We start from the raw sequence: 14,979 nt of genomic DNA on the forward strand, positions 1-14,979 counted from the left end.
GGACAAGAGAATTGGTGACGCACACTTGTCTCGGACAAGTGGGAGATTGTTGGAAAATGTGTCCTCAACAATAGTGCGATCACGTGATTTAATATCATAATTAAATCTCATATTAAGAATACGAAAGGGATGATTTTTTATATAGTCAACTGATCGTCATTAATCGGTAATGATTGGCTAACTAGAGTTTGACATTACTGTCGTATGACGGTGGTGGTCAGTTGATCCCTTTAGGTCACACCCATAGGATGAGGCCCAAATAGATATTTAATTAATTGTATACGATACAGATTGATTAATTTCTTAATTATGGGAGTGCGATTTTACGTCTTATTGTAATGTGATTAAATAAGATTTAATTTAGTAATTAAGTGTTAAATTACTAAATTAGTTGAGATTTTATATAAGTTTTGAGGTAGAGGTAATTGATTATTTAAAGTTACAAGGAGTTGTAATTTTAACTAACTAGCAATTATAGGACCCATTATATATTGATATAATGGTAGTATACTACTCAAAAGTGGAGTGTACATTATATTATTAATTGTAATATTTAATTGTTAAATGATTACATTAATAATTAATTATGTAAGATAGTTAAACATATGACTTATAAGCATTTGTGGGACAAATGACAAAAGGCAAAAATGGACCAAAAAGGGTCCATATTGCCGGCCAAAGGAGAGCAAAAGATGCTTCTTTTGTTTTTTGTTTATTTTGGTTAGAGTGTGATAGTGACATATCACATAAGCTTTAATCATCCTACTACTTACAACACCCTACCTATACTAAACAAATAAGTAAAAACAAGAGGAAAAATATTCCCCCCATGCATGAGAGCAACTGGTTTTTGCTCTTAAATAAGAGCACTTGTTGCTCATTTTTCCCTCTTGGTTTTTAGCTTGTTTTTCACTCATATTTCCTCAAATGCAAAATCCTACAAACACTCTCAAATACTAATACTCTCCAACTATTACTAGAGGTAGTAATACTAGAAATATTAGTAATATTAAGGTAGCATTTCTACTACATATCTAGTTAATATTAGTAGGAATTTTTGGGTTAAATCTTGGGTGCAACTTATTGGAGTGTCTTCTATACTTGGAGTCTTAGAAGGATCATCCATCATATTAAGCTCAAGAACAAGTGAAGGAAGGTGACCTTACTTGTGCCCATATTTTCGAACCAACCTACAATGTAAGGGACATTGTTTTTCTTATAAATCTCTTATTTTGTTATGCATGCGCTAGATCTTAAAAAAAAATAATTAAGAAGTTAATTAGTTCACTATTAAAGGAGTCTAATAATAGGTATATGAACCTAACAAGCGAGCCCATACACGGCCCACTACATCTTTGGGACTCGAGCTTCTCCTCTTTGGTGGCCTCATCACATCCGGGCTAGCTCCATCAACGAAGTCCTCAAAGAAGGCACGGTTGGCCTTGCCAACCTCTCTATACTTCAAGTCAACCACCTCATCCTTACGAGACTTGGACCTCTCCTCCAAGGTCTGAGCTCTTAACTACTTGACATAAGCGGGAGTCACCAATGTCGTGGCAAAGGGGTTTGGTACCTCCCAAAGTGGCCGAGTGGCCCACCATCTTTCGAAGACCTCCACAAGCTCGGAGTTTCGAATAACACTCTCTTGGACAAGGGTATCTTGAGCGGGCACCTTTTGTTGACGCCCCATTTGCCTCATGAGCCTCTCGGGATTAATGAAGGAAGAAACCTTCAAACCCACCACCATCAAAGAGCAAGAACTAGCAAGCAATCGGAATGGGCAGGCAACCCCGTGAAGGACCTCAAGTGCCACCATGGCACCACCCACCGGATGTGAGGACCACCCTCCTCCACCAATCTCGCGGTACAACAGGCCTCGGTGGATGCAAAGCTATCCGAATAAAACTTCTTCCTCATGGTAAGGTGACGGAAGGAATAAGAAGAAGAATCGACCGGAGGCTCTACATACCTTAGCCTCTCGAATAGCCATACTTGGAGAATCCTTGGAGATCCAGGTGAGGGAGCTTCTCCACAAGAGCCCTTCTTGTCCAAGGCTTGGACGATAACCCCAAGCACCAACCATGATGGATCTCTACCATGCTCTATTTGCTCAACCACATGTACAAGAGTCATGCTACTGTAGCATTTTGGCCCCTCCTTCTTCAAAGCATCAACAAAGAGGTATTCGTGGACAAGGAAAAAGGCAAGAGCCCTTCTCCTAGCCATCTCCGAAACATTGACATCCAACCGGTTTGAGAAAATGTTGATAAGAGCCAACATATCTACACCATGAGGAGCAAGGAGAAAGTTGACTTGACTTGTTGACAAGCCCAACATCGAACGAAACTTCTCCTTATAACACAACCGAGTTAGAGGAAGCACCGGAACACAACCCGGCCACCCACCAATGGCTCCTACTTCTTCGGCAAGAGGACAAATTTCGCCTTTAGGGAAAACGAAAACATGGTGTTTCGAATCCCAAAACCGAGAGCATGCTTCAAGAAATGAGGATTACACCTTGACTTGACGAAGCACGAACAATTTACCAACTCCCATGACAACGAGTTGATACTTTTCGGGAGATGACAAATCCCGCACCAATGCCGCAACCTATTCTCAAAAGCATCCATGAATAATTTTGTGGAAGAAAAAGAAAGGTTTTTGTAGAGATGTGTTTCGTGTTTCGGATGATGAAACAATGAAGCACAAACGTCCCTATTTATAACAAAACAATCAGCGCCTTTTTCCGAAGAAAGGGAAGGCGGCTTCTATCGGTGTACTCGCAACTCTTTCATGACACTCTTTCGCCAACGATGTTCCTCATTCCTCGGGATTCCCACCTTGAATTGTCCCTTTCAAGTTGTGTTTCTTCCTGACACCTCAAACCTCCCGCCGCAAGACTCGCGCCTCTTCGGGCCTATCCAGGATGTTTTGTGTTTTCTCACACTCACATTTCCTTGGTTTCGCGTTTTACGAAATCCGACATGGTTTCCATGACGCAGCTTTAAACATACGGGTTTTTCTTGTTTTTATGGGGGAAGGGCTAGTCGCCCGATCCGCGATGGATCGTTTCTATGTCGAGGTCAAATTCGAAAATTTTTCGCTTTTTCGCATTTTCCACAAAAATCGAAAATTGATAAATACAGCGTCAGTTTTCTTCAAAATTTCAAGCTCTCACAAAGCCGAGTCTTGATCTCACAAAAATCAAATCAAATACACTCGCTAAAAAATCTATTTTTAAATTCACCCCTGGCGGTTTGAGTTTGAATTTTTCGAGTTACAAATCAATTTCAACAAATTTCGATGCAATTTAATTCAAGACACGAGTTAATTGCTCAATTTTCAAATCAATTCTTTTTGAAAAATCCAAATGTGACGACTTGTCGCGGAATTTTCAAAATATCATTTCAATTTGTAATTTTAACTTCGGGTCATCGTGGTTAATTTTGTTTTCAATCAAATGCTTTTTACGTGTTTACGTTTATATTGAAAATAAAATAAATATATGCTAGTATATTTGGTTTGAAAAATCATTTATTTTAATGCTGTTTTCTACACTAACGATACAGGAACTAGTGCGAAGGAGAGGGGAACTAACAGCCGACAGCGCTTCTCCGAAACACAACACAAAAAAGCCAAAAATCATAAATAAACCACAATCCAAAAACACATATGTACAAACCGCCTCACGCAAAATACATCGACATACGTTCGATAAAAACGACTGGCCATACAAACAGGATCTAGTACAGACATTTATCATACAGACATTGGCCTAAAATAGCAAACTGGGGGCTATTTGCCACCTACCGAACTATGCACTCCCTATCCTTCCAATCGGAAAAGAAAAGGAGCAACACGGGAAACAGAAGAGTAACAGCGGAAGCAGAGGTGGTTACTATGACGGTAATACATTGTTCCTACTCCATGACAAAAAGGAAAATGATGCCTGGCGATTTTGGATGACATGACAATTGGGAATTTCGTTTTGAAACTATTTCGTGGGAAAAAGAAATTTATCCCGATCCCGACGTTGACCTCCAATCATCGACCCTTTGTTTGTTCGGCGACAAAAAGGAACTGATTGTTAACATATGTCACATTGGACACTACCCCGATGTTGAACCCCAATCGTCAGAATTCAATAATGATCAAAGACTGACAACGTGGGATAACGACCCCTTTTTGAGCCGTCTTGAACCCCACGACAAATCGCGAAAAGAGCAAACATTCAAACTCCAATCAATTGACAACTAATGAATGACATTAGACAAAGGACAAAAAACGCCTCTTCAATCGTTTGGCCTTTCAGTGAGTCATCCAATCCTTTGATCCCTTTCAGGTTAGTTTGATCGATGCCGATCATTGGTCGGTCTTGTTTGGTTAGCAAAACGCCGAGGGAGAAACACAACCAAGCATGTAATCAAAAAAACGCCATCTCCTCCTCCTCCAGGGTCATCCTCGTCCATTTACAACAACAATTTGAAAAATCATGGTTTGTAATAACAATCTCAAGTCTCAAGAATGGACCCATGACAAAGTTCCGAACAACCCTGCAATCAAAGAACGTCAGACAAAATTTCGGAAACAAAACAAGGGCAATCCAACAACTTATTAACAGAAAACAACAGGGTTTTCTTTTAACCATTTGACAACTTTTGGGGAAACAAAACAAAACAAGGGTAAAAAAAACAACAACAATTAAACAACAAAAACGACCCTTCTTTTCAAGCAAAAGACGAGTTAAAAACAACAACAACAACAACAACAATAACAACGAAACCTCGAGACCCACACAAGGTCCGCCAACAACCAAAAAGTGTTCCCAACACAATGGGGTACCTTTTCTCATCTCCATAGTGACTCAAAAAAGGCGCATTTTGCCCTAATTCGAGCACATTTAAGGCAAAGCTTGTTTTTCCTCTTGGTCAAAATTTCAAAACGCGACCACAACAAAGCAACGTGATTTTCTCACGTCTCAAAGCGACTTAAACTACCAACAAGGTCCATTTCAAAGCAAACTAACTCAATTTGAGCTCAAACAGATACTTATTTTCTTAGACATAAGACCGTCGCAAAAGGTAAAAATTCCAATTTTGCCCACAATACCCCGACAAAGGTTCAAAGTGGCAAACACGGTCTACCCCGACTACAATACAACCTAGTGGGGCACACAACTCAAGCAAATAAACTTGACATTGCTAAATGAGACAGTTTCCTCGCCTCATTCACGTTTTTCAAGCATAGGGAGCGGGAACGGGGACCAAAATACAAACTAAAAGCACCCCTATACTCCTAAACAAGTTTCTAACCTAATGCAATTATCAATTTCACTCAAACATTGCTTAATCAAAAACGCCCAATTCAATTTTTGAGGGTTTAAGGCTCCGCCCTAATTCAATCAACAAAAAGACAAACAAAAACAAATGGATTCAAGAGGATTTACATACCTTGAGATGGCATGATGATAATGGCATGAAAACAAGCCAGAAGCGAGGTCGAAAATGGCACATTTTCTCGGGTTTTTTATGTTTGTGTCGAGGAAGACGAAGTGATAAATGGGGAGTTTCCCATTCTCGCGTTTTTTTACAGAAAAAAGGGAAGCTCCCTTCCTTCGCAGCTATGCTCGCGCCTCAGTGAAGCGCCCCATGACTTATTCGGCGAAATTTTGGGCTTTGGCCCAATTTCCCACACAAATCATCAAATTTCAACGACGGCAATTAAAACCGTCATCTCAAAAGCAATAATAGTGAAATTCAAAATTCACTATTTCTTCAAATTTCAACGACGGCAATTAAAACCGTCATTTTAAAAAATAATAGTGAAATTCAAAATTCACTATTTCTTCAAATTTCAAACGACGACAATTAAAACCGCCATTTCAAAAAATAATAGTAAAATTCAAAATTCACTATTTTTTCAAATTTCAAACGACAGCAATTAAAACCGTCATTTCAAAAAATAATAGTGAAATTCGAAATTCACTATTTCTTCAAATTTCAAAACGACGGCAACTAAAACCGTCATTTCAAAAAATAATAGTGAAATTCAAAATTCACTATTTCTTCAAATTTCAACAAACAAAGTCTAATTAAAACCGTCATTTCAAAACAATAATAGTGAAATTCAAAATTCTGTCTTAGGTGTTTCCTCAAATTTCAAACAACGGCAATCTCTCCTCGAGATTCAAAAAACCACTGCCGCCCTGGGGACTAGGCTCACGAACCTATCTCTTTCCGGCACCACAAACAAACACCGAGATTCCCCCAACCGGATATCGGAGCCTTCCTCACAAAGCCCCTAATCCGAACAAACTTCCCGAAACAAGCCCATCCAACATGGCTATTTCCCATTGCCGATCAATCGACCCTTCAACATGGCAAGTCTGGGGTGTATATCCAATGGTAGTAATAAACTTGGCATTTTTAACCAATTTGGGCCTGAAATAAGCTGGAGAAACAAATGCATATGTTGTTTCCTTTTTTCATCAGGAAAGGACCTCAATACAAACGCATATGGGTGGCGGGCCTAACAAACGCACATGGTGGCGGGCCTTACAAACGCATATGGTTTAATCAGAGCGCCTCTTTTGGTGGATGCTAACAAACGCATATGGTTTGCGGGCCTTACAAACGCATATGGCTCAATGCGGGCCTTTCAAACGCACATGGCTTGCGAGGGCCTTACAACGCATCATGGCTGGCGGGCCTTACAAACGCACCGTGGTGGCCGGGCGAGTTGTTTACAACGCACCGCGGTTGGCGAGCCATTCCTCCTTTATATACGCACCGCGGTTTGGCGAGCCCCTTCATATACGCACCGCGGTTGATTTTTGTGTTGATTAGACGCGAGCCCCTCTCATATACGCACCGCGGTTGGCGAGCCCCTTTCATATACGCACCGCGTTCGGCGAGCCCTCTCATATACGCACATTCAAATTGTTGTAGGGCAATCCCCTTCATATACGCTTTATGTCGCCGTAAAGTTGGCGAGCCCCTTCAATACACACCGCAGCTGGCGAGCCTCTTCATATCCGCGACGCAGCTGGCAAGCCTTTGTCCGCAAACAAGATACGATTCAAGGACATATCCCGAAGATGCCTCAGGTATGACTCCTTCTTATGGCTGGCGAGCCTTTGCACGTAGTCTAACGGACTTTAAACGACCCGCAAAGACAGTCGACAGACTCTAAACTGTTCCCGACGACAGGTCCTTGACTCATACCCTCGAGTCGCCTTGACGTCGCCCTTCCCGATGGCAGGTCCTTGGCCCGAATCCTTTCGAGCCGCCTTGACATTGCTTGGGTCTCCAGGTTGTAATCTTCGATTGACCTGGGGGCTCTACTTTGACTTTTGCCCTGTCCAAGCCTCAGTCAAAGTGGGGGCTCTTTAGATACCCAGTATCTGTCGAGTCTCCAACAAACACCCGATGATTATCGGACTACAACATGTTTAGGAATCGCAGCGTTTGATCGACAGTTTGTGTACAACTATACGTCGGAAAACATAAAACGATTTCGAAAATAAAACATTTCAAAACTTTTCAAAAGTACTTGGAGTGTTTAATGCATGACGACGGGGTCGCAATGACACTAACTAGAGTCAAAACCGACACCGGACCAAAAACCGACTCAAAATTCAAATCCCGACTTCAACAACGAGTCAAACCGAGTCAAACACAAAAAACAAACCTTTCAAATGCTTCCATGTTAAGATTTCCCGGAATCATACATGGTCAAGTACAAATCAAGTTCTTCCAAATCCTAGGATAGAACAAATCATGACTTCCTCGTGTGATAGTGACAAGACATCTCGAAGACTTGCGACGTGGCTCGCGCCTCTTTGAGCAGCCCATGCGGCCACGTCGCTCAAAACACACACAACCACCCATTTTCCTACAAAAACCCCCTCAAATGCCGCCATTTGAGAGTTACGCGAGTGTTCCCCCCCTCATTTCTCCCTTAAAATTCTAAACTCGACTTCTCAAGTCACAATCCGACACGTTTTTACGACCTACCGATCGTAAACATAAGCCTTACACATTGTTTGGTACCGTCATCGTGCATTAAATCACTTGACCGACCATCTCGACCACTACACCATCACTAAACTTAACAAAACACTCTTTTACTTACTAAAATGGTTTTAAACAGTTTTTCGACCAAACAAGTTGATACACTTACGTCGATTTCTCGCCACAAACCTAGCATGTAAGTATGAGGGTGTAAAAATCTTCTTTTATCATGTTTTCATATGTTTCATGACTATAACATGCTAAATCATGCATAACATGGTCCAAAACATGGGAAGAATGAGCCAAAACCGGATTTTTGCTTGAGGCAGAGGCTACTTACATAGCAAACAGGCTCGCGCTTAAAGCAGCCTGCTCAATCTTAAATCCAAACCGTGTTTGGTCTCTTCATCTGCTTAATTTTTATTTCATATTTGCAATCAGTTTTTTACCATCTCAAGTATTTTCAAATCATCTTTATGACAATTTTTTAACCATAAAACATTTTTCACCCTTGGTTCTTAATACCATGACGGTTTAATCCGTGTTTCGGTGATAATATTTGGTTAATTACATTTCAAAAGGTATTTTAAAACCTTTTATTTCATTTATTTACATTTTGAAGGGTATTTTAAAGCCTTTCATTATTTCTTTACATTTTCAAAATAAATGCATTAATCATCAACACAAAGTCATCCTTGGTTCCATAAACCATGTCGGATTTTAACCCGGGTACGATGATGAATATTGATTAATTACAAAAAAATGAACTTAAAACAATTAGTTCATAATTATTTTCAAAACTATTCATGTCAAGCTTGCAAAATTGAACCCGACATCGAATATTATCAAAAAAATGACGATTCTTCAAATCTCGTTCTTCAAATCAACACAAAAGCGGCTAAACGGTCTTTTCAAACCAAGAGGTCTTTTCAAACCCGCGCCTAAACAGGCCTCTTATTTTTCTATTTTCAACCAGAGGAGACCCCCTTGCATCGCCAGCAGGCTCGCGCCTCTTCTGGCTATCTGATGCAGGGTCTGTTCCCCTTCCATCATTTGTCCAGGACGATCCCGACTTCGGTTAACCCGAATACAGGACGGATCAGATGACGAATCTGCCCATTCAACATCATATTTGCAAAATGCCTTACTAAGACAAATGAATCACGTTATGCACCATAAACCTAATTTGGTAAATGGATGTTTAATTTCCGTCTTGCATGAAAATCAACATTAAATCCAACTTGACATCTTATACTTGATATATGAATTAAACAAACCGACATAGAAAGCTCATATGTTAGGTTCAAACTAGTGGATGCGCATTCATGCATTTACCCGTTTTATCAACTTTTGTTAACCAACCAAGATCGATCAGTAGAGGCCGCTACCGCGGGCGGGATTGGGTGTCTGATTAAAGAGCTTCCCAATACATACCTTCACCTCTTACTCAGAAACATTTGATATTGGACGACCTTATCCAGGGCGTACGAGAGTCATTCTAGAGATAGGATGCTAAAGAGGGACGATTCTTTATCTTTAATACCTATGTCAAACCCTGCTTTGTGCTTCGTTTGACCGAGGTATAAAGTGGATTCGAACGGGTTCCAAGCATCCCACAAATGCTTGGTGGTGACTCCGAACATCTCTTGCATCATTTCGAGACCCTTGCCAGATGAAACCGACCGATCTAAAATGATCCGGCGAAAGCATTTTTACGCAACCGAGCGTGGCTTTCAAAAAAACCGCTATGTGTCCCGGATTGGCCCGGCGCGTAGGTGGCTACGTCCACAGAGGGTTCTTCTCTTGGTTGTTATTGTTGTTTGATGATGGTCTCGGCTTGCTCAGAAACGGGGATGAGGTAGTTGGTCTGGTGGGTGGAGATGCGACAAATATTACTTGGTAAGAAAATGGACTTGGCATCCTTGATGCGCCACTCATAGTTATAGTCCAAGTTATCATGCTTGACCCATTGAAACTTTTGAATCATGTTGCTCATGTCAAGAAGGTGGCTTCCTTTAACCGATTTATAGGTGTTATCCTTGTTGAAATCCGGGTTAAAATGTCTTGTCAACCTCATCACCAAGCCTCCATTAACAATAAACGCCGCACCATCCTTCCCATTCTCAATATCCAACCATCTTTTTATCAATAGTTGAAGAACATTATAATCACTCTTGGGTTTCCCTCCAACATTCAAGAAAGACTCAAGGTAAACAAAGTCTAATTCCGTCAAGTGATTGGCTTCTTTCCTACTAATCAAAGTGTTTGCCAAAAAATTGTGCCAATACCTTATACCCGGATAATGAATGTACAAGGCATGACACTCTTTGAAAGTAGTGAACTTATGACCAGAGATAGCTAGCCAAATTGGTTCGGCATCAAATTCCAATGGTTTCTTTGTGAACCGGTCATGGTACGTAAGCCCAAATACTTCACCAAATTCACCTTTGAGCATCGTTCTAGTCTTGTTTTTGAGACGGAATTCTACATAATTTCGAGTCTCAATATTATACTCCCTCAAGGAGCTAATGAACTCCAAAGTCAAGGAGGGGTATGTCAATTCATTCATTTCAAAGAGGGTTGTTAACTCCATGGACTCGAAAAATGCCTTTGTTTGTTCAAGGACACCCAATTTTCTCAAAGCATCTTGACATACACATTTTGTAGTTAGAATCTTTTTCTTAGCAAGGGATTCGAATGCAAGCCTATGCTTATCGGATAAGAAAGTTGTCTCTGGATAGTTCTTCAATTGTTCCACTTCCGGGATAGAATTAGTAGCTTCCTCAATAGAATTGACGGTTAAAGTAGTAGCTTGCTCCCTTTGTACCAAGACCATTGCTTTGGATGCTAGAGCTTGTTGTCTTTTAGACAATGTTGGTGTTTTTGTTGCCTTGATTCCTCCCTTGGTCCTTGCCATTGCTTTCCTTCTTGTATCAACACACCAAGTAAATGCTTGAATGCTTCTTTCTTCAAGTTTCAATTGAATGCCCAATCAATTTGGGGTTCTTCAAATTTTCACCAACCCTAGATAAATTGATTGATTTTTTGAAGAAATTGTTGTTTGAATGGTCTTATGTTGATGAAGGAGTGATTTTTTTTGTTTTAAGCAAGTTTGGACTTGATTTGGGTGAATTTGGATGAGGGATTGTTGTTTTTTGGATGAGGGTTTGAAGGTTGAAGGAGGGAAATAATGGTGTTTGTGTTTGAATGAAGTGAAATGAAATGAAGAAGGAGGTTTTTTTGCCGTGTTTGGTGATATAATAGGTCGGGACATGCGACTTAAGGGCAAGTCGAGCGGATTTTTGCACAGTGGAAAATCAATTTTCTGGAGGGCTTTGGAGACGGGCATCTCAAGACCAAGTCGGGTCTTGCTCGCTCGACTTGAGCTAGAGATGGGTAGATTGTCTTCCAGTGCAAATTTTACAATAGAGAACCCCTCCAGTCCCCACGACTTAAGCTGAGGTCGGGCGTCTTGAGCATTGGCTCGCTCGTCCTGAAGTCGGCTCGGGCAGATTTCCTTACAGAGCAATGTTTCATTTTGCAGCCCTTTCCCAGTCCCCACGAGCTCAGGTCTTCTCGTGTGGGTCTTCACCCCGTGTCTATTCTTCTTCTTTTTCTTCTTCTTCAATTCTTCTTGGGTAGCATTAGAAAGGCTTGGTTAGCCTAGGCATGTGCTTCCCCACACTTGATCATCAAACACTACACATTTGAAGCACATTAAAATCCCTCCCTCACTTGCTCTCATGTTACACAAATCCGTCAAACAGAGCATGTAAAATGCAATGCAGAAATGAGTAAAGTACAAGTTAAATGAAATGCAAGTTAAGAGGTTAGAATATTTATAAATGGTGGTTTAGGGAGGACTCCACCAAACTCTCCTTCTCTTGAGAGGTATCAAGGGGGCAAATCCAAGGTGTTGTTGATGTTGCTCAACACCTTGTAGAAGTAGTCAAAGGCTTGTTCATTCTCATGGTAAAGGTCTTGCATAGACCCTTTCACATTGTTGTCTTCATTGTGGTAGTTCGAGTCAAAGTGTTGATAAGGATCCATCGAGCCATAGGCTAGAGTCATAGCATTCCCAATGTAGGGATTAACCAACCCTTCAAATTCATCGTCCCATAGACCATAAACTTCATTTGCTTTCTCCCCTATGTAGGGTGGATCATGAGTTGACGAGAGAAACTCTCATTCCTTGTTATCATGGCCAATGAGACCTTCATCAAAACTTGTCATGGGTGAGCTTTGCAAGCTCTCATTCTTGTTATAAAAAATTCCATGCTCTTCGAATAGAGCCATTTCAACATCATCAACATCTTTCTTCCAATTGGGCGGTGTGTCTTTGCCCTTATATTTGAGATTTCCATCTTTTCCTTGTTCTTTGAATGGAGATTCCATCTTCTCCTTGTCACCCTTCTGAGTGTAGTGATTAACCATAAAACATGGCTCAAACAAATTGGGAGCTCTCATAGTCTTATCAAGGTTGAAGGTGATTGTTTCATCACCTACTTCAAGTGTGAGCTCTCCATGTTTCACATCGATCACCGCTCCGGCGGTGTGTAGGAATGGTCTTCCTAAAATGATTGGAATGTTAGAATCCTCCTCCATATCAACAATGACAAAGTCCACCGGTATAAAAAGCTTTCCAACTCTCACGGGTACATCTTCCCATACTCCTAGTGGTTTCTTTGTTGAATGATCCGCCATTTGTAAAGTCATGTTGGTGCACTTGAGCTCTCCCACTCCTAGTCTTTCACATACCGAGTATGGCATGACACTCACACTTGCACCTAGATCACATAGTGCCTTGTTGATTGTGGTATCACCAATGGTACATGGAATGGAGAAACTCTCCGGATATTTGAGCTTTGGAGGGGAATTCCCTTGTAGAATTGTACTACTCACCTTTGTAAAGGCAATGGTCTCCAATTTTCGGATGGACTTCTTCTTGGTAAGGATGTCTTTCATGTACTTTGCATAGGTCGAAACATGATGGATTAATTAGCTCCGTGAATGGTATAGAAACTTCTAAGTTCTTCACAATCTCCATGAACTTTCCAAGTTGCTCATCAAAGTTGGGTTTAGCTTGGCGACTTGGGAATGGAAGTCTAATCACAATAAGCTCTTTCTCAATTTCCTTAGCCTTCTCTTCATTTCTCTTCTTTGATGAGTCATTGGTTGTTGTCTCTACCACCTTAGGATTTCTTCTTAGTGGTTCAATCACATCACTTTGCTTGTCATTCTCCTCAACAATTCCTTCTTCAATTTGCATCTTTGGTCCCTCATATCTAGTACCGCTCCTCAAGTGGATAGCATTGATGGTCTCATATCTTGTGGGAGGATTACCTTGAGGAGGTAATTGTCCCTTTTGTCTTTGGGAGCTAGAAGAGGCCAATTGAGACAATTGAGTCTTCAACATTTTGGTGTGAGCAAGGATATTGTTGATGGTGGTTTCTTTGGTTTGGCTATCCCTTTGCATTTGAGCAAAGAAATCTTATTGGCTCTTTTGCATTTGGAGGACCGCTTTTTTATCATCAAAAGCTTGGTCATTAGATTGATTGTAGTATGGTCTTTGAGTAGGATTTGTCATTAGAGATGGTGTGTATGTGGGTTGCTGGTTTTAGACATTTTGGCTTTTGTATGAAAAGGTTTGGATGGAATTTGGTATTCTCATTATAGTAGTTAGAATAGGGGGTGTCATTCTTGTATGCTTGGAAAGAATTCACTTGTTCATTTTCTCCCCTACATTCGTTTTAATCATGCCCCAAGGTTCCACAACTTTAACATACTCCATTTGGGATTGAGGATGATGCCATCATAGCATTAACATGTTGTTTGGTTGATTTGGAAGCTTCATCAAGCTTAGCCATGGCCTTCTCAAACTTCAAGTTGATGGTGTCGATGTGAGCACTTAGTTGAGCACCCAATTGTGTGATGGAATCCACCTCATGCTTTCCTACCCTAGTGGCCTTTCGTGGCCTACTATATTGGGAATTATGAACCGCCATCTGTTCGATTTTGGCCCATGTTTGGCTGTCATCAACCTCGGTGAACCTCCCATTGGACCCCATATTAAGAACATTTTGTGAGTCTTCATATAAGTCGTTCCAAAATTGTTGAACAAGGAACCACTCATTAAGTCCATGGTGTGGATAAGAGTGACAAGTATCCTTGAATCTCTCACATGTTTCATATAATGATTCTTCATCCCTTTACTTGAACCCGGTGATTTGGGCTCTCAACATGTTGGTCTTCTCCGGAGGATAGGACTTCTTTTAGAAGGTAAGTGCTAACTTATTCCATGAATCAATACCAAGGGTAGACTTATCTAGGCTCTTTAACCATTGCTTTGCGGCTCCGATCAAGGAAAAGGGAAACAACACTCATCGAATTTGGTCTTGGGTTACTCCGATTTGAGAGATAGCATCACAATAGTTACAAAAAGTCTCCATGTGTAGATGAGGATCTTTACTAGGCATCCCTCCAAATTGGCTTCTCTCAACTAGTTGTATGAATGCGGATTTGGCAATGAAATTACCGGTTAAGTGAGGTGGTGTTGGAGTACCATTTGGTAGGTTCTCCTCGGTTGGTACGGAATGAGATGAAAATTTAAGCATTGTGGATTGATTTTGTGGTTGGTTTTGAATTGGGTTCTCCTCTTCTTCTCTTGCAAAAGGGTTGGTAAACACAACACTATCCGATTGGATAACACCGACGTCCACAAGTTATCCAATACCCAAACTTGTTGAAGCCCCTCTAACGGTTCTTCTAAGATTGGTCAAGGTTCTTTCAATTTCGGGATCAATAGGTAAAGGTCTACCTTGTGATCTCCTAAACATGCAAAAATCAAACAACTAGAAAACAATTAAAACTACCTTGAGGAGTTTGACTTCCCCAAGGTTAAGAAAGACACAACTAAAAACAACAAAAGACAACAATTCAATTAAACATCGTCCCTGGCAATGGCGCC

General features: G+C 40.8%; 1 non-coding gene across 1 annotated transcript; it reads left to right on the forward strand.

The window, feature by feature from the left end:
- Positions 1-14,147: 14,147 nt before the first annotated feature.
- On the forward strand, positions 14,148-14,254 carry LOC141639247 (small nucleolar RNA R71). The gene has a single exon (XR_012542439.1). It is a non-coding gene; the product is annotated as a small nucleolar RNA R71 (small nucleolar RNA).
- Positions 14,255-14,979: the final 725 nt, after the last annotated feature.

This window comes from Silene latifolia, unplaced genomic scaffold (genome assembly GCF_048544455.1).
Source record: "Silene latifolia isolate original U9 population unplaced genomic scaffold, ASM4854445v1 scaffold_311, whole genome shotgun sequence".
Lineage (NCBI taxonomy): Eukaryota > Viridiplantae > Streptophyta > Magnoliopsida > Caryophyllales > Caryophyllaceae > Silene > Silene latifolia.